This window comes from Quercus suber, unplaced genomic scaffold (genome assembly GCF_002906115.3).
Source record: "Quercus suber isolate HL8 unplaced genomic scaffold, Cork oak 2.0 scaffold_645, whole genome shotgun sequence".
NCBI classification, from domain to species: Eukaryota; Viridiplantae; Streptophyta; class Magnoliopsida; order Fagales; family Fagaceae; genus Quercus; species Quercus suber.
Genome location: NW_027070086.1, coordinates 70,025 through 89,032, shown reverse-complemented (window position 1 = coordinate 89,032; position 19,008 = coordinate 70,025). Strand labels below are relative to the sequence as shown.

At 41.2% G+C, this 19,008-nt stretch overlaps 1 pseudogene; it reads right to left on the bottom strand.

Moving 5' to 3' along the window:
- The window catches only part of LOC112033287 (11S globulin seed storage protein Jug r 4-like), a 21,519-nt pseudogene extending 4,535 nt beyond the window's left edge, over nucleotides 1-16,984 (bottom strand).
- Nucleotides 16,985-19,008: the final 2,024 nt, after the last annotated feature.

Below are 19,008 nucleotides of genomic sequence, written 5' to 3'. Positions count from 1 at the left end.
TACTATTTACATATTATTGAAATCTATTATTATTATATCATGTATTGTAAATATGAATGTTACGTCATTCCAAGGCAAACATAACTATTTTCTCAGCTACTACTAATGATTGTGATTGAAAATAACAAAGCTTCAATTTGCAAAATGCAATAGCAACCAATGGGCCACTTCTAACACAATATTAAGAAACGAGGCTAGATCCTTACAACAGCTTAATAATAATTTAATCAATTTAATCAAATATTAACTGGATAGTTAAGCAATCAAGATTCAAGTTTGGCATTGTTCATGGAGAAGCGTTTTCAATGTGGTGAGGAATATACACACCCACACAAAGATTTTATAGGGCAAAAACCCAAACTGTAAAAAACATTATGAGACTAAGCCCAACTCAATAAGTCTACTATTAAAGGATGCTACAATACATTATATACTCATACGATGTTCCCGTACACGTAGTCAGTTTAGGAACCTTAGCTCCTCGCTTCGGCCAGCTATTGCAGATGCTGTTATAGACATCAAAATTTTATGATGTATTTGCAATCGTCTGATTAATCATGATGAAATATTTGTGATCCAGTTAATTTCCATTTGATGATGTGTCAACGGTGGACAATTAACAAATGAAATCAAGCCACATGGCAAGCCCATGAGTTACTACGACGCACATAGAAATGAAATGTGTCCAAACCATGTCATTTCCTACATGAGAAAAGTACCACATCTTCGCCATGTCATTTCCCACATGAGTATCATCCCAATTAGCTTGGTCAGACTAGACGGTTCGGTTTGTGTTTAAAAACAGTGCCTGTTATGTGGCGCTCTAAGCTTCTATTTAGTCTCTTTAACCTTTTTTTGTTAAATTTTTTAATTGTTACCTAATAGATTAGGGTAAATTATTTTTACTTCTATATCCAATATTGGCTGAGCTTGACAATTAGACCAAATATAATTCTCTAAAATAAAATCACTATCTTTTAAAAATAGATCAAATTTACAAAAGGCCCAAGCTCAAACCTTATGAGCCAGGTTTGAACTCCCCACCCATGTGTAGATCAAAGGCTAAAGGGTTTGACCCTCCCCACACACGTGTATATCAAAGCTTAAAGGCAGATCAAAGCCTAATGGTCTGACCCTCCCCACCACGTGTGGATCAAAGGCTAGATCAAAGCCTATATTTAACCACAAACTCTCTTTTTTCTCTTCGCATGTTTATTAAACCCAGCCACTTATAAACTCTCTTCTTCCTTCCCATGTGTAGATGCACACTACAATGACACGTGTCCCTTTACTCAAGTACAAAACATTGACATATAGCAAAATCCTCAATAAAGCTAGGGTGACATGGACTAATAATGCTCTGTGGCACATTTCAATTTGTTTATAGTTTTTATTTTATTTTATTATTATTATATATAAAGTTATTTAATGGTATTATGAAAGTCTAATACCATAATTAAATCACTATTAATAGAAATATATATTTATGGCAAAATATAGAAGAGAGATTTGAATAGACAAATCATGTGCCGGTTATATAATACCATAATTAATAAAGTCAATTCTCCTTAAAAAAATAATTTTAATTCCTCATTATGACCTATTGCTATTAGTGAACATATATATTCAAAGCAAAATACAGAAGAGATATTCAAATAGACAATTGTATGGATACTCAAAGAAGTCAAAAAGACAATGTGTGAATCAATTGGATGGTGAAATAAAAATGGTAAATGGTCAATTAATTGTCTACCAATATTTAAGTTGCAATACCATACAAGCATACATGGCTTTTTGTTTTGTTTTGTTTTGTTTTGTTTTTTTGTTTTTTTTGTTTTTTTTTTGAGGGATAACAGGCATACACGGCTGATATAGTTTTCCTCATAAAAAAATTATTAAAAAAAATAAAAAACTCCGTATGTGTTAGCACAATAAACACATGACTCATTGAGTTATATATCCCATTTTCCATTTGATATTTTCCCCTCTCTAATATACTTCCTCAATCTCTTTATCTTGTTCAACTTTTGGGTTTCTCTATGTTCTTTATCCCTCCATTAAGGCCTCCGTGGGTTACTACTTGAAAAATTTTAAAGCCAATATCAGTTTCTCACATTGGTAATATCCTTGTGTTCAATAGCTGATTGTTCTTTGTCCATTGCCAAGGTAAGTTTTCATGAACCAAGAATAAGGAAAAGTTGTGTGTTACTTTAGTCATTTGTATTTGTGAGAGGCCGGAAAATTAGGGCCCCCCAAAAAGAGATTGGGGTGCTTTTAAGGACATCTCTCTTTTTGGGTAAGTGGTATGGAGTCACCACTTATTTTTTTATACTAAAAAATAAGAAAAAAAATAAATACAAATTACATATTCAAAATACTTCATTGTCATTGATTGGATAAAAATAATACAATTTTGGTAAATTAACCTTACAAGGCTTTGGTCCTAATTACAATCTATGCAAAAGAATACAAAGCTTTGGTCCTAGTTACAATCTACAAAAATTAAAAGACAAAACACTAATCTCCCTATCCAAAAATCTTAAGCTCGGGGGCTAGGTTACGAAATAAAAAGGTGTTAGGCATCTATTCTGCCTAAACAAAGTTTGGTCTTCTAGACTCTAATGACCAATATACCCTTTTTGAATGATGTTGAATGATATGTTATAATGCACATGACAAAAAATAATTTAAAGAAATTTGCCTTATGAATAATGTTCTTTTTTGAAGAAAATTCAGATTTGTTTTGAAAATTTTAAAAATAAGACTAGGTTTGTGAAAAAATCAGATCTTTTTTATGAAAGAAAAAATGAGATTTGTATTAAAAAGAATCATATCTCTTTTAAAAGTTAAAAAGATATTTGATTTGTAAAAATCAGACCTGTTTTTGAAAGTTTAAAAAAAAAAAAAAAGAAAAAGAAAAAAGAGATTGGGTTTGAAAAAAAAAAAAAATCAGATTTGTTTTGTATAAAGTTTAAAGGAGATTTGATTTGTAAAAATAAAGTCTATTTTTGAAAGTTTAAAAAAAAGAGAAAAAAAAAAAAAGAGATTTGGTATGTAAAAGAAAAATCAGATATGTTGTTAGAAACTAATTAAAAAAAAAACTTTTGAAAGAGGATCCACATCCATGACACAAATTTATTATGCATGCATCACATATTAAAAAATAAATGACATCAACCTAACTTTCAATTCCTTCTTTAAAATTTCAAAACCTGCAATTCTATGACAAAGAAAAACTTTCAAAAAAAAAAAAAAAATCAGATCTGTATTTAATGAAAATATAGATCAGTTTTGAGTTTTAGAAAAAAATCAAATCTATATTTGATGAAAATATAGATCAGTGTTGAGTTTTAGAAAAAATCAAATCTGTATTTAATGAAAATATAGATCATTTTTAAATTTTAGAAAAAATTAGACCTGTATTTAATGAAAATATAGATCAGTTTTGAGTTTAAAAAAAAATAGGGTTTTGATAGTCATTACAAATTTTGAAGTCAAAGAGAAAGAATTGAAATAAACAATCATCTAAAGTATCTAAGCATGGCAATTATATATTAAGAATGAGACATAATAAAACATGCTAAACATATTAATGCATCAAACAATAACATAATAATTAATGGAAAAAGAAAAGAAATGAAACAGAATACCTAGACACATTTTTAATCCGTATTCTAAAAATTAATCCATTTTTCTTGATATTCAAGTCTTTAAAGTGATAATTATCTTGTAGATAAAACCCACCCACCATCGACACCACCATCACCAAAGCACTCCTTCACAACAAACCCACCCATCACAGAAACCACCACAATCGGCACCTTCACCACCACCATGACCCATTAAACCCACCCACCATTGGCACAACCACACTCTCCACACCAATCTCCACAAACCCACACTCTCCACGCTAATCCCCACTGCTCCACACTCTCTACACTGATTTGAGAGAGATGGATCGAGACAGAGAAAGGAGGGAGAACAAAACACAGAGAGAGAGAGAGAGAGAGAGAGAGAGAGAGAGAGAGATATGAGAGAAGAGAGTCAAGGGAAAGAGAAGTGGGTTCGGAGAGTAATAAATTAATTTCAATCAAGTTTGCAACCAGCTACAGTGAGGTTGCAAATTTTTTTAGATATAGCAACCCGGCTAGAGCATGTTTTTATGGGTTTGGTGGCTAAAATTGCAATTGGAGGGTTTTTACACCCCCAATACTAGTGCTCTAAGATTATTTGGTTATAGAAACTTGACGAGGATCTTCTTTAATTGCACGATGTCACATGCTTATAGGAAAACTAGATGTATTGATGATCTAGCTGAAATGAGAGTTGTACAATGAACTAACCTCCTTATTTTGAATGACCTAGTGCCTATTGTGCGCATCGTAAGTGCGACCACTGGGCTAGGACTCACTTACGCTGACAACTTATTTGTATAGTGGGCTTAGATTTCCTNATAGAACTCATCAAACGACTCATCCTCCTCCATCTTAATTTCTTCAAAGCTTGTAGTGAGCCTCTGAAGTTTTGAATCTTTGACAGCCTTTGTTCCTTCATAGGTTGTCTGGAGGATGGTCCAAGCCTCCTTAGCAGTTTCAGTTGAGGATATCTTCTTGAACTCCTTATTAGTGACTGCGCTAAATAGGGCATTTAACGCTTTGCTATTGAAGTTAGCTGTCTTGATCTTTGCGTCATCCCAATTGGCCGGTTCTTCTTTTGGCTTGGTCCAGCCAATCTCTACAGCTTGCCACACCTTCTCATCTAAAGACTGTAAAAAAGCTCTCATGCGTACTTTCCAGTATGCATAGTTAGTGCTATCAAATAAAGGAGGTATAATTAATGACTGTCCTCTATCCATGACAAGCAGGGGTCAATGGATCAACACAGCAAAGAGTAAACCTAATCAGAGTGTGCCCGCTCTGATACCACTTGATAGGCCACAATCTGAATGACCCCTTGTGATTAAACCAATTAATTACTTAGTCAAGTTATTAATTAATCAATTTATCATGCAATTGCGTGGAAGTACAAATAAATCACCAAAAACTAAATATGCAGCGGAAATTAAATAACATGGTGATTTGTTTACGAATGGGGATAAATCTCACCGCAAAAATCCCATCGGGTGATTTTCAGGTCACCACTCCTAAAACTCCACTATTATCAAATCAAGCGGTTATAAGTAAAGGAATCCCAAGTACCTTACCAACCTACAGTTGAACCCTTACCCTAATACCCAATTGGACTTGATCTGTAGTGACAATTTCCACCTTTGATGCGCGGCTCCCAAGTACGTGACTAACCAATGAGCGGATCCCAGTACGCGACTTCAAAACACCAACTTAAGGAAGAGAGGTTGGCTGCAAAGTTCTTCAGTTCATCCTACACGATGAAGATTAGGAAGATGCTTGGTCACAATACCCTTTGGTGCAAATACACAGTAACTGTTTCAGAGAAGATGAACTAGGTCAAGAACTTCGTCTTTGATCACAATTTTCTTGAACAGAGATTGCTCAATACTTTTTGCAACTTGTGTCACACTTGACGTCTTTTAAAACAATCCTTTTATATGTTTAGGGTTTGGAGAAAAGAAGGCCCAAAAGCATATTCACAGATCTCAAGAAAATCAGATCAGAAAATCTGAAATTATAAATCTCGACAGATAGCAAGTGTCGAGGTAGCTATCGAGCAAGTGTCGAGCTTTAATGAATTTGCACTTCAACTTGCTTTTTCTTGGACAGACTTGATGACTTCAACACTTAACCTTGAAACCTTGTTTCTTGAAGTATTAAAAACACCTAGAACTACCCAATTATAAGTAGAGTGCATTTTGTCAAAGGATTTAGCCAATTTACATAAATAAGTGACATATATTCTTAGCAAGTGAAAACACATAAATAATGACATATGTTCGTGCCTACCAGATTCGAATAGAAATTCCGCTAGAGATTTTGTACGGGTGAGCGGCAATTGGTTTGCTGAGGAGCTCCCCTATGCATTTTCACCGCGCGATATTGGTCGGTACCAAGCGTTATTTATTTGGCCTCTTTTGATTTTGGTCCGAGTAAGTAACTACTAACTAACTCTTATTTCCTCTGTGCAGAGAGCAAAAGATTCAAGCCGGATCTCAGAGTGGTAGATGTTCGGGACCTGAATTTTATGCTCAAGTTGGAGATTTTTGTTCACTCGGACGGACAACTCCGAGCATCTCATCTTATCCTCGGTGTAGATCTTGTTTACTCAACTTGGCAGGGATTTAGCCAAGCCTTATTAGTTGACAGCCCCCTCCTCTCCTATATAGACGTCTGGCACACGAACTTCCTCCCACTAAAGTTTACCATAGGCGAAGCATGTGATCTTGGTCCTCGGTTCATTTGTTAGGACAAGCACCAACCCATACGTGACGATTCGGTCAAGCGTGTGTCGCGAGCACACCAAGAGAGGGCTCACGAGCAAGTTCAGCCAGAAGCTCCCGTTCTGCCTGAGAACCCTGTAGAGTTCTAGGCTCTTGTTCAGGAGGTCGAAGGTGCAGCTGCAGAATCAATCAGCTCTTCTGAAACAGAATCTGACCAAGGCAACGCCATGGTGGTTTGGAAAAAAATGACAATCAACCGCTTTGTCCTGGGTGCCCAGCCAGCTGTGCAGCATCAACAGACCCTTAGCGAAGATCCCACGCTTCCCCCTGCCCCAGCAAGCCACGTTCGAAAAGGCAACACACGGCTAAGCAAACGTAGACAAGCTTGGGCATTGTGCCTTCCAGAACGCCTTTCTGGCCATCAGCGGGCATAGTTATCCGAGAGCCGGTAGCACCAACTATGATAAACCTGGCGTCTACTTCCTGGGCTTCTTCGGAATGGCAACCCTCCTTCCAACTTGACGGTAAGCCTCTTCCTGCCGCGGCCAGTGTACGGATATGGGAAAGGGTCATGGGGGTCGTGTTGTCCAGAGTCTGGCGCATGGCCTTCTTTTGCTCAAAGATGTGCACGCATTTTCGAAAGGGACGGACGAGTCTTTAGGAAGGCGATTGCAGTGGCACACCATAGCGGTAATTGTTCCATCTTTTTTCATCATTCATAGTTTACTACTTATTCTTATACATGTACTTCTTCTTTCTCCTTACAAACGTCATTATTGTGTAGTCAGGCTGCGTAACTATCGTATATAATGGACGGGCGGATGAGGGAGCTTGCTGAAGATGCTGAGCGGGAGAAGGCTTTGAAGGATGTTGCCGAGGCCACGGTGAAGGAGAAGTTGAAACTCGCCGAGGATGTGGTGGAAAAAGTTGCTTCAGTTGAGAAGGCACAAGCTCTGGCCGAAGAGAGGTCCACGGAGCTTGAAGTGCAATTGGGAGGCACCGAGCTTAAACTGGCAGAGGCCCAGAGTCTAAATATTATGTTAGAGGGAAAACTGGTCGACTCGAAGGTGGTGTTGGAAGCTTGCGAAAGCAAGTGCTACGACGAGGGTTTCACAGATGCCGAGAATTCGGCGGAGCCGGTCATTCACCAGGCTCACTTGCTTGGATTTGAGGAGGGGTGGTTTGCTGCCCTTCAGGCCATGGGGGTTCCTGAGGATTCTTCCCTGAGGGATCGCGACAAAATCCCCTTCCCGAACCCCCCAAATGCCGCGCAGAACGCACCTTTTGTAATCGACAAAGAAAAGACCACCAGCATGAGGGAGCTGGTGAATGCTATTGATTCTCACGCGGAGCCAACTGACATGGAGGTGACTGGCCACTCTCATGCTGGGGATAAAATCGGGGGGAATGCCCAGGTCCCAACTTCTTTCGCTGACCAGCAACCTTCTGAGGATCCATCCTTTGTTCAAGCTGCAGACCTCTGAAGTCGACGGCCATACCGGGTTTCTCACACTTTACTTTTCTTTTTCTTTAAAAAATTAACTGAACTGGATTGCCTACGTCACTGGGCTGTGGTGACGGAACAATTTATTTCCTTTGGGCTTTTATTTTCTATCTTCCGAGTTGCTGGGTTTTAGCAACCAAACATCAGTTTAAATTTTACATGCCATTTTAAGTTATGTTTGTGAATTTTTTTCTATGGGATGCTTTCACTTTGACCGAGTAATCGATCTTCATTGGTTGCTTTTTTAGGGTAAGGTTCCCCCTTGCCCGGCAACGAAGGTTCTATCGGGAACGGTTTTCCGTCTGGGACACTCAGGCTAAGGCCAAGGCTCCTCGGAGAATATAGGCTATGGATTCTTTCTGCTAGGCGAAGAGTATCAATTCGAAGACAGATCTCTGTCCTTAGACGACGATTTATAGGATTTCCGTCTGCTCGGAGATGAGTTAAGAACCGAGAAGCAGGTTTCTGCTTTTTGGATAATTTAGTAGGTTTCCATATGCTCGGTGATGGGGATTGAACCGAGAAGTAGGTTTCCGTCTTTAGAGAAATTTATGTTTCCACCTGCTCGGTGATAGGGATTGAACTGAGGATCAGGTTTCTGTCCTTAGAGAAACATAGGTTTTCACCTGCTCGGTGATAGGGATCGAATCGAGGATCAGGTTTTTGTCCTTATAATAAATTTTTAAGGTTTCCACCTGCTCGGTGATAGGATCGAACCGAGGGTCAGGTTTCTGTCCTTAGAGTAATTAAGGTTTCCACTTGCTCGGTGATTAGGATTGAACCGAGGCTCAGGTGTAGAACGATACAAATATGCACGAGCAAACATCATTACTATTATTAACAAAACATATACAAGACACCTCACCTAACTTCATGCTCGGGGTACTGCCTATCAGTGATAGTACTTCTTCAGATTATGGACGTTTCACGGTTGGGGCAACGGTCTCTCGTCTAAGTCTTCCAAGTAGTAAGCCCCGGTGTTGGCCACCATAGTCACCCTGTAGGGCCCCTCCCAAGTCTGCGCCAATTTCCCGGCGTTAGTATCTCGCATGTTCCCCACGACTCTTCTGAGAACCAAATCTCCGGCTATAAACTCCTTCATTCTTACGTCTTGGTTGTATCTTTAGGGGAGCTTCTGTTGATACTCCGCGAGCCATATGGTCACCATTTCACGGCATTCTTCCAACTTGTCCAAGCATCCCACCATCATTTTGTCATTTTGGGCTGGATCGAATCCCGTGATTCGTGCACTGTATAGACTCCCCTCGGTTGGTATAACGACTTCCACTCCGTACGTGAGAGAGAATGGGGTTTCCTCGGTGGACCTTTTGGGAGTTGTCTGGTATGCCCACAAGACTTTGGGTAGCTCCTCGGCCCAGTTCCCCTTTGCACCCTCCAGCCTTTTCTTCAGCCCATTCACAATTACCTTATTTATAGCCTCAGCCTGACCATTACTCTGGGGATACGCTGGAGTTGAGTACCTGTTTTTAATACCGAGTTCACCACAAAATTCACGGAAGGCCTAGTTGTCGAATTGCAGCCTATTGTCTGATATAAGAGAGTTCGGCACCCCAAACCTTGTTATTATATTCTTCCATACGAATTTCTTCACATCCACGTCTCGTACGTTGGCCAAAGCTTCCGCCTCCGCCCATTTGGTAAAATAGTCAACAGCCACCAGCACGAACCTTCGATTACCCATCGCACGGGGGAATGGGCTGATGATATCTAGCCCATATTCTGCAAAAGGCCAGGGACTGCTGATTGGGTTCAAATGGCCAGCAGGTTAATGGATTAGAGGGGCATGCTTCTGACACTGTTCACACTTAAGCACATACTCGGCGGCGTCATTCTACCTTTAAGGCCACCAAAACCCTTGAGTCATTGCCCAGTGTGCCAATGAACATCCGCCCATATGGTTGCCGCACACTCCATCATGTAGCTTTGCCAAAAGCATGCCCACCTTCTCTGGGCGTAAGCACAAGAGGTACTGTCCTCCGAAGGATCTTCGATACAAAGTCTGGTCTTTTGATAGCCAATACCGAGGAGCCATTCTACTTATCTTGTTGCCCTCATTTTCATCACTCGGGAGTCAGTTCTCTGCTAGGAAGTCAATGATGGGGTCCATCCAGCACGGCCCAAGGGTTGTGATAGCTGTGATGTCAATCCCTGCAGTTCCCGAATCACTCAACAACCTGATGCTCGACTTTGAAACAAGCTCGACCTTAATTTGTCGGGGTATCTCTTCGGCTATTGACGATGCCAGCGTGGCGAGGGAGTCGGCGTGTCTGTTTTGCGTCCGAGCCACTTGGAAAACCTTTACCGTGCTGAAGCTGGTTATAGCTTGTTTCACCTGTTCCAAGTAAACTTTCATCCGGAGATCTCGGGCTTCAAAATTGCCCTGCACCTGATTAAACACCAAATGCGAATCTGAGTACACCTAAGCTTGAACCTGTCCTCAGTCCGGCTAGAAAAGCTTCGTATTCTGCCTCATTGTTGGACGCCTTGAAACCCAACCTAAACAAGTGTTCCAACCTTATTCCCTCTGGGGTGATTATGACGACCCTGGCACTAGCCCCCGTGCAGCTCGACGCACCGTCCATGAATACCTTCCATGGGCGAACCTCTAGATGGTAAACTGTCTCCCCATTCCCCTTCGATGAAAACTCGGCGATGAAATCTGCAAGGACTTGGCCCTTCACCGAGCTTTGGGGTCTGTATCGTATGTCAAAAGAACCAAGTCGAGTCCCTCATTTTGCTATTCGGCCCGTGAAGTCTGACCTTTTCAATAGTGACTGTAAGGATACTCGGTCAAGACGTATACCGTATGAGTTTGAAAGTAGTGCGGCAGCTTCCTGGTGGCGTGTATTAGGGCCAATACAAGCTTCTCCAGGGGTAAGTATCATGTCTCGGTATCAACTAGAGTTTTGCTGATGTAGTACATGGGTCGTTGGATTCCTTTGTCCCTTAGTAGCACAGCACTTACAGCGTGCTCAGATACTGCCAGGTACATGAACAAATCCTCACCCGGTTCTGGTACCGTAAGCATGGGTGCTCGTACCAAATAATCTTTCAGATCCATAAAGGCTTTGTTGCATTCTTCACTCTAGCGAAATCCAGTCCATTTCTTCAGCAGTTGGTAGAATGGTCGGTAGCGAACTGCGAATTTGGAGATGAACCGATTAAGGGCGGCTAGCATCCCGGTTAACACTTGCACTTCTTTTGGGTTGCCCGGTGGCTTCAGCCTCGTTACCGCTTCAATCTAGTCGGGGTTGACCTCAATTTCCCGGTTGGTGATTAGATACCCCAGGAATTTTCCCGCCCCTACACTGAATGCTCACTTCTCGGCATTGAGACGTAACTTATACTGCCGAAAAACCCCAAATACTTCCTGAAGATCCCCTATATGCCGCACTACCTGCCTGTTCTTTACCACTATGTCATCGATGTACACTTCAACCGTACACCCTATCTTGTCTCAGAACATTCTCCTCATCATTCGTTGGTACGTGGCCCCGACGTTCTTTAGTCTAAAGGGCATCATCGTGTAGTGATAATTGGCCTCCGGGGAGATGAATGCCATTTTCTCTTGATCCTCGAGCGCTAAGACAATCTGGTGATACCCTTGAAAAGCATCTAGAAAGCTTATCCTCGGGTGCCCATACGTGGCGTCCACCAGCTGATCAATTTTTGGCATAGGTAAAGGGTTTTTTGGGCATGCTCGGTTCAGGTCTGTGAAGTCCACGCAAACCCTCCACTTGCCGTTCTTCTTCTTCACCACCACGGTAATAGCCAACCAATCTGGGAAGAAGATTTCCCTTATCACCCCAGCATCCTTCAGTTTTTGGACTTCCACTTTCACCACCTCTGCGTGCTCCCAGGCCGATCTTCTCGACCTCTGCTTCTTAGGAGTGAACGAGGGGTCGACCCCAAGTTTATGGACGATGAACTCGAGATCTACCCTGGGCACTTCATATGGACTCCATGAAAACACATCCACGTTTTGTATTAGGAGCAGCAACATTTCTACCTTTTCTCGGTCCTCCATGCTTTCTCTGATTTGGAAGTATTTGTCTACATCCGGCAATACCTTCACCTTGACCATCTTCTCGGTGCACGCGTCCCCACTTCTCCTCTTGCGAATTCTGTAATTGCTATAAAGGAATCCCTGATGATGGACAATTATGCTCGGCTTGCTCCTTCTGGTCGGTCTGCTCTTTCTTGCAATTGACTATGGTGACCAAGCATTGCCTGGCTACCCGCTGGCTTCCTCGTACCACAGTGATACCATGACCGGTGGGAAACTTGGCTTTCATGTACAGAGTGGACGGGACAGCCTCCATTGCATGGACCTATGGCCTTCTTAATATTGCCATGTATGGAGAGAACGAAGCAACTACTATAAACTTTACTACCACCTCCTTGCCTCCCATATTCACGGGCAGAGAGATCTACCCCTCGGGAACAACCACTTTACCGTCGAACCCAACCAAGGGCGTGCTATACTTCAAGAGATCCTCGTTCTTTAACCCGAGCCCCCTGAATAGGTCTGGGTACATAACCTCAGTGCTACTTCCCTGGTCTATCATTATTCTCTTCACAACGAAACCTCCTACGCGGGCCGTGACTATTAACGCGTCATCGTGCGGCTGAATTGTCCCTTCCAAATCGCTATCGTTGAAAGCGATTGGCTCTCGGGTCAGTTTTATCTTCTTTGCGGGGGGCGACACGCTCGAGCTTCCTTCCATTGATGCTATAGTCAACATCTCTTTTCCTTCAGTTGTAGTGAGGCCCCTCAGGGCAACGTGGATGACTTCAATTATCCCAAGAGGGGGTGGAAGGGGATTCCTTCTCTACGGGGTGCCCTGCCGTGCTCGTCGGTCCCCTGCGTTTGTCACAAACTCCTTTAAATGCCCAGCCTTAGCCAGCTACCCAAGATGATCCCTTAACACTTGGCATTGCTCCGTTGTGTGGCCCTTATCCTTATGGTAAGTGCAATATAAATTCTGATTCCTCCTAGACGAGTTGCCTCCCATCTTGTTCGACCACCTGAAGTACCGTTCGTGCTTAATCTTGTCAACGATCCTATGCACTGGCTCTTTAAACGTTAAATTCACCTTTCCTAGTTGTGCTCTTGGTACCTGTATCCTCAAATTCCCCCAGATCCTGGGGGAATAGATGTTCTAATGAGGACGATTTATCATGGGCGCTTTTCCTTTACTTTGCAACTAGTCGTCTTCTAGCTGTTTGTATTCTTCGATGCGCCTCATCAGCTGTCTCATGTCCTCGGGGGGTTTCTTGGTCAACGATTCCTATAGACCAGAGTCCTCGGGCAGCCCCATCCTGAAAGTGCTTGTAGCAATCTTTTCATTCCCTCTGCCAATCTCGTTGTAAAACTCCCAATACCGAGCAGCGTAGCTATGAAAGGTCTCCCTCACCTTCATTTTCATGGACAACAATGCATCCACCGGTTATGGAACTCGGCTGCAAGTTACAAACCGTATCCCAAACTCCTGTATCAACTCGGTGAAGTTGTGAATGGAGCCCTTCCGTAACCCATTAAACCATCTTAGAGCGGTAGGGCCAAGACTTGAGGGAAAAACCTTACACCTCAGCGCGTCATTGTGGGTATTATGCAGGGACATCATCTGGATATAGTGGCTGACGTGCTCTATTGGGTCAGTTTTCTCATCGTAAGAATTGAACGGGGGTTGCACGAATCTGTTCAGCATTGGGGCCCGCTCGATGCCAGCCGAAAATGGTGACCTTATAGCTTTTTGCAGTTCACAGCTCATCGTATCCATGGCTGCATTATGGTACCGTCGCTCTTCTAGGGAATCCAAGCCTCGGTTCGCATACTCTCGTGACCGCGAATGGTCTCAGCAGTGATGGGATTCCTGCGAACGCAAACGTTCCATTCGCCAATAAGATTCCCACGAATGGGATTGTTCTCAGCAGTGATTGGATCTAGATTGATTAGATCCCGTCCCTTGACGATTCTCCCCGGTATTGGACCTTCTTTCTCAGTCATCCTGGTCCCTTCTACGGTGTATATTCTCTGCTTCCAGCTCCAAATCTCTCACCAACCTATGCAACCGTTCAAGCTCTTTGTCACTGTCATTGTGCTGTCTACGCCCTGATGCTACGGATACCGTTCGTTGCGTTTGGAAAGATCCTTCACCGAGACCAGACATCTTTTCCTCCCGTTCATGATCCCTATCTTCGAGCCTTTTCTGCCTCCGTTCTTGCCAGGAGGGTCCTCGAGAAGATCTCGTCGAACCACTTTCAGCACCACTCTCGGAATGTCTCTCGGCCATTCTCTCGCTTGAGTCTCGTCGGAACCACAGCTTTGTAGGAGATTCCCACAGACGGCGCCAATTGTGCACATCGTAAGTGAGACCACTGGGCTGGGGTAGGACTCACTTAGGCTGACAACTTATTTGTATAGTGGGCTTGGATTTCCTACACTGGGTCATTCTCAACGCTGAGACCCAATGAGATCACTTTTCTCTCTTCTGCTGCCTGAACCACTCCTCTCTTTTTTCTCCCTTTCTCTTACTCCTTCACTTTATTTAACTTTCTCTCCCTGAACTTTCAACAACCTTTGTTCGTTCCTATGTTCCTTATATTTATAGCTCAAATTTCGTGGAGAGGCTATAATTATCTTCAGGTTTAGTGCAACAGGCGGTCCAATGTTGTCACTCATAAGTGGGTGGTTAGGTGGGAGTGAGAGGCGGTGTGAGTGGCCTGGGAACTCATTTTCCCCCTCCTGCAGGTATCCTTGGCAAAGGCGCTGTCTGAGGAATTGCCGAATATGTAAAGGATGGGGCGTTTGAACGTTGGTCCTTCATCAATGCTCGGGGAATAGACTTGCCGAGCAATGTTGAAGCGGCACAGTTTGGGCCCGCAGCTTGTGTGGCTTTGGGATGGGCTGCTGGGCAGAAAGACATCGGTTCTTATGGGCCATTCATCCATACCGGATTCCTAGGCCCAAATGGGCCTTGGCGCAGGGTGCTGTATAGTCACTAATGCTATATTTTTAGCAACGAAAAATATTTCCTCACTAATTTTCGCCACTAAAAATACATTTTGTTGTAGTGTCCTCACATGACTGTGGTGGCCTGGCCACTTGAAGCCTACCTTTCACTCTCACTATGTTCCTTCTATCCTCTTGCAAGCCTTGAAGGTTTCTAGTGGTATCCTCATCCACGTCGAAAACTTCAGCCAAATCCTCAGTACGGAAACCACTGAAGACATTGTTACCTTGTCCTGTTGCTGATGCCTGTGATGCTCGTCACGACGTTGGCCTTGTTACTGCTGGTGTCCTTGTCCTTGTCCTCGTGGGCTTGGACCTTGTAGCTGAAATTCATCTTCTGGTTTTCTTGCAAGGTAGAAGTGCTACATATATACAAAGCCAACCGTGATACAACATCAGTTTATATAGTTGGATTGTTATTATTAATTGGAATTAATTAATATTCAGATTTCTAATTAGTTCTTACTCTAGGGTTCTTGTCAAGCAGGTTGGCTTGGTTGTTAGTGTCAAGAAGAGTGACTGCGACAACCTTAGACTCGTCGTCATTGTACAGCCAATGAGCTACTCTCGCAAGTAATGCTATGATGTCACCTTGTCGGAAGTTTCGGATCTTCTAGTGCTGGTTTCGTTGCTAGAACCTATGATCCTGTCCTTGTTGAGATTCTGGGTATATGTTGGGGCAACCGGGAAGTATGGTATCGTAGAGACCATAACCTGTTTTACATTACACAAATTAAATTACAGTTTGCACATGCATAAGCACAAGCACATAATTGTTTTAAATTTGTTAGAGATATATTAGCCCATTAGTATAGGTCTAAGCCTAATTCTATTTTGTGTGCAAGCTAAGTCTCCTACTTGTATTAGAAGTCTATTAGTTTAGGGTTTAGTCTACTATATATATACATGTTATGATTTATTGTAATATATGATTTGTACTACACTATAATATATTATTGATGTAGCCCTTTAGGGTTTCCTCTGTAGATGTAGGCCGTTAGGCTGAACCACATAACTCTCGTGTGTTATTGTGTTTTATATTTTATGCTTTTTCTTTCGCATCCATACTAGCATATTCAACATGGTGTATCAATGCTAATATTTAACATGGTATCAGAGTCACCTTCTTGTGGCCATGGTTTTCTATCCTTATGGTATATTTAAGAGCAATCTTTGTTTTCCTTGGTATTTTTTTACTGCTTTCATCTTCTTTGACTTCCTATTGCTGCCGTCAAAACTCGTCGGTATAGTTATGCCACCATTAGAAGTCGCATCAACACTACAAGACCATTGCCTTCCTCAAACTATTGTCACAGAGCCAAATTTCATTCAAGGGATCTTCTCAACCTTATCAAATCTCAAGATTCCATCAAGCTTCCATCTTAAGTTTGAGAGGGGGTGTTAAAGATATATTAGCCCATTAGCATAGGCCCAAGTCTAATTCTATTTTGTGTGCAAGCCAAGTCTCTTACTTGTACTAAAAGTCTGTTAGTCTAGGGTTTAGTCTACTATATATATACATGCTATGATTTATTGTAACACAGGATTTGTATTACACTATAATATATTATTGATGTAGTCCTTTATGGTTTCCTTCGTGGATGTAGGCCGTTAGACTAAATTATGTAAATCTTGTGTGTTATTGTATTCTATATTTTATGTTTTCACTTCTGCATCCATACTAGCATATTCAATATGGTGCATCAATGCTAATATTTAACAAAATTTAATTTTAGTGTTGCTTAATTTTGTTTCTTTTCTTTTTGATTATAACTAATTATATATGTATGTATATACCTCTCTGAATATAAATGAGTTGAGGAGCATTTGTGTAGTGTGGCAAGAGAAGGCCATTAGGCTCAATGGTACGGCGAACGACGGCCACTCCGACGCACTGGAATTGCTGGTCATTGGGGTCCCAAGACTGGATCACACTGGCTTCTGCCTCAATGCGGTTGTTGGGTTCAAGGGCATTAAGCTTGTCTAGTTGGCACTGGTAGAACTGTTGTTGGTGCCAGCTTCTTTGAGCTAGGCATCCATTGAAGAGCACAAGAAGGCACAAAGAAGCATAGAGAAAGATAGAATTAGCCATGGTTCTTTTTTGAGGTAGCACTAAAGTGGCGTGTCGAAGATGTTGGTATTTATAGGAAAGAGTTGTTGGTTAAGGGACAGACACCTATGACATCCATGCTATCTCTATTGGTTAAGGAATCTTCAGACATTCTTCTCTTTGCATGGCTTATCGACCCCTATTGTTTTACACCTCAATATATTTGTTAGGGCAGGTGTCTCTATAGTTGCCTCAGACAATGAGACAAACACTTTACGTTGTGAGTTAGAATGTTGATGTATGTGAGAATATGACTATATTGAAACTTGTACAAGACAAGAATAGAATTCAAACACAAAACGTTCACAATAGTAATTAATTTATACAATATTACACAGAAGAGAATATAGCCGTTACCCAATTTTAATTGTGTAATACTATAGATGCAAATTATTTTACAACATTTTTACAAATTGTTAATGTGGCTTTAACATTTTCCAAATAGTTATTGTAAGTAAAAATGTGATATTAGTGATGGGTCCATATTAAAACTAGTAAAAATTTATCATATTAATAGTTTGTAAAAATGTTATAAAATAGTTTGTATCTGTAGTATATTACTCATCTTAATTTATACAAACCCAACTTTCAGAACCAAATCTAACATTGTGTGTTAAGTAATTATGTGTAAATTAGCCGTTCAACATTCACGGGTTATTAGTAATCATTGAATGTTAACTCTCATTAGTGGCCAATTACAAATCATCATAACACACGTTCCATCAGATTTGCTTTTGCTCTCCTTCATCAAATATAGTTACTGTTATCTTCCTCTCCCATAATTCTTATGAGATTGAGGAATGGCATTACAAGATTGTTCTTAAAGTTTTGTGACTAGTGGAAGTGTGTCCATCACAATGATCTATAGTATGATCTTGAAGGTTGTTTGGCCAAAAGAGTCATTCGCATTGAGTTCTACTTTGAATGACACGAATTAACCTTTAAGGACAATGCTTTCACAATGTGATTCTATAGCATAATAAGATAATTCTAAATTTTTCTTTATTTTTTATTTTTCTAATTATTCGAGTTATTATCTATTATATCAAACTTGTTTATTCACTCAAATATATCCTGTTAGAGATATATTAAGCCCAATAGTATAGGTCTATGCTTAATCCCAATCCTACTTTGTGTGTAAGCTAAGTTTTCGACATGTACAACAAGTCTATTAACCGAAGTTAGTGTATAATTTAGTTAGTCTAGATTTAGCTTATTATATAGAGGCTAAATTTAATAAAGATGTGGTGTAAAATTCCTGTTTTTACACCCTCAAATCCTAGTGTGCCATGTTGGCATTGCACAAATTAATGAATAAAGGGTGCCACAGTGTCACACACAATCACACCTCCCTAAACACAAAGCTCTACCCATCATAATTAGCACACACTCTCTCAGATGTGACCACCACCAAGCTCCTTCCATCACCGATTACCATTATAGTTGTCCCTAACAATGGCTACCACACTCAGTTCCCTCTTTCTCTCTTTCTCTCTCTCAAAAAAGTTTCTCCTTCTCTCTTTAATTCTGACACCCAAACCCTCTATGATCTAAATCTCCATGGCTAACCACGAAAGTCACTGATCACCACCACCATCATTGTGGTCCCCATGCTCAAAGAGGTCATGGTTAACCACCTTGATGCCATAATGATTCAAAAAATCTAGGTTTGAAGGATGATGGTTGGGAATTTTTGTTGATGTGGGTTTGAATAGGTGGTTTTTGAAATGGGCGTAGACATTGCTATGGAGCTATGGTCTAGGGGTTTGAAAGATGACGGTCAAGGAATTTTGTGAAGATTGTTGATGGGCTTGAAGATCAAGTATTGAAGGAAGAATTGTTGGTTTTGAGTTAGTAACAAACAAGAACGGATTTGAGAGAGAGAGAGAGAGAGAGAGAGAGAGACTAAGGGCCTGTTTGGTTTGCTCATAACCCATATCTCAAAACTCAAAACTCATATCTCTATTCCCACTATAACTCAAATATCTCTAAAATTTGTGTTTGGT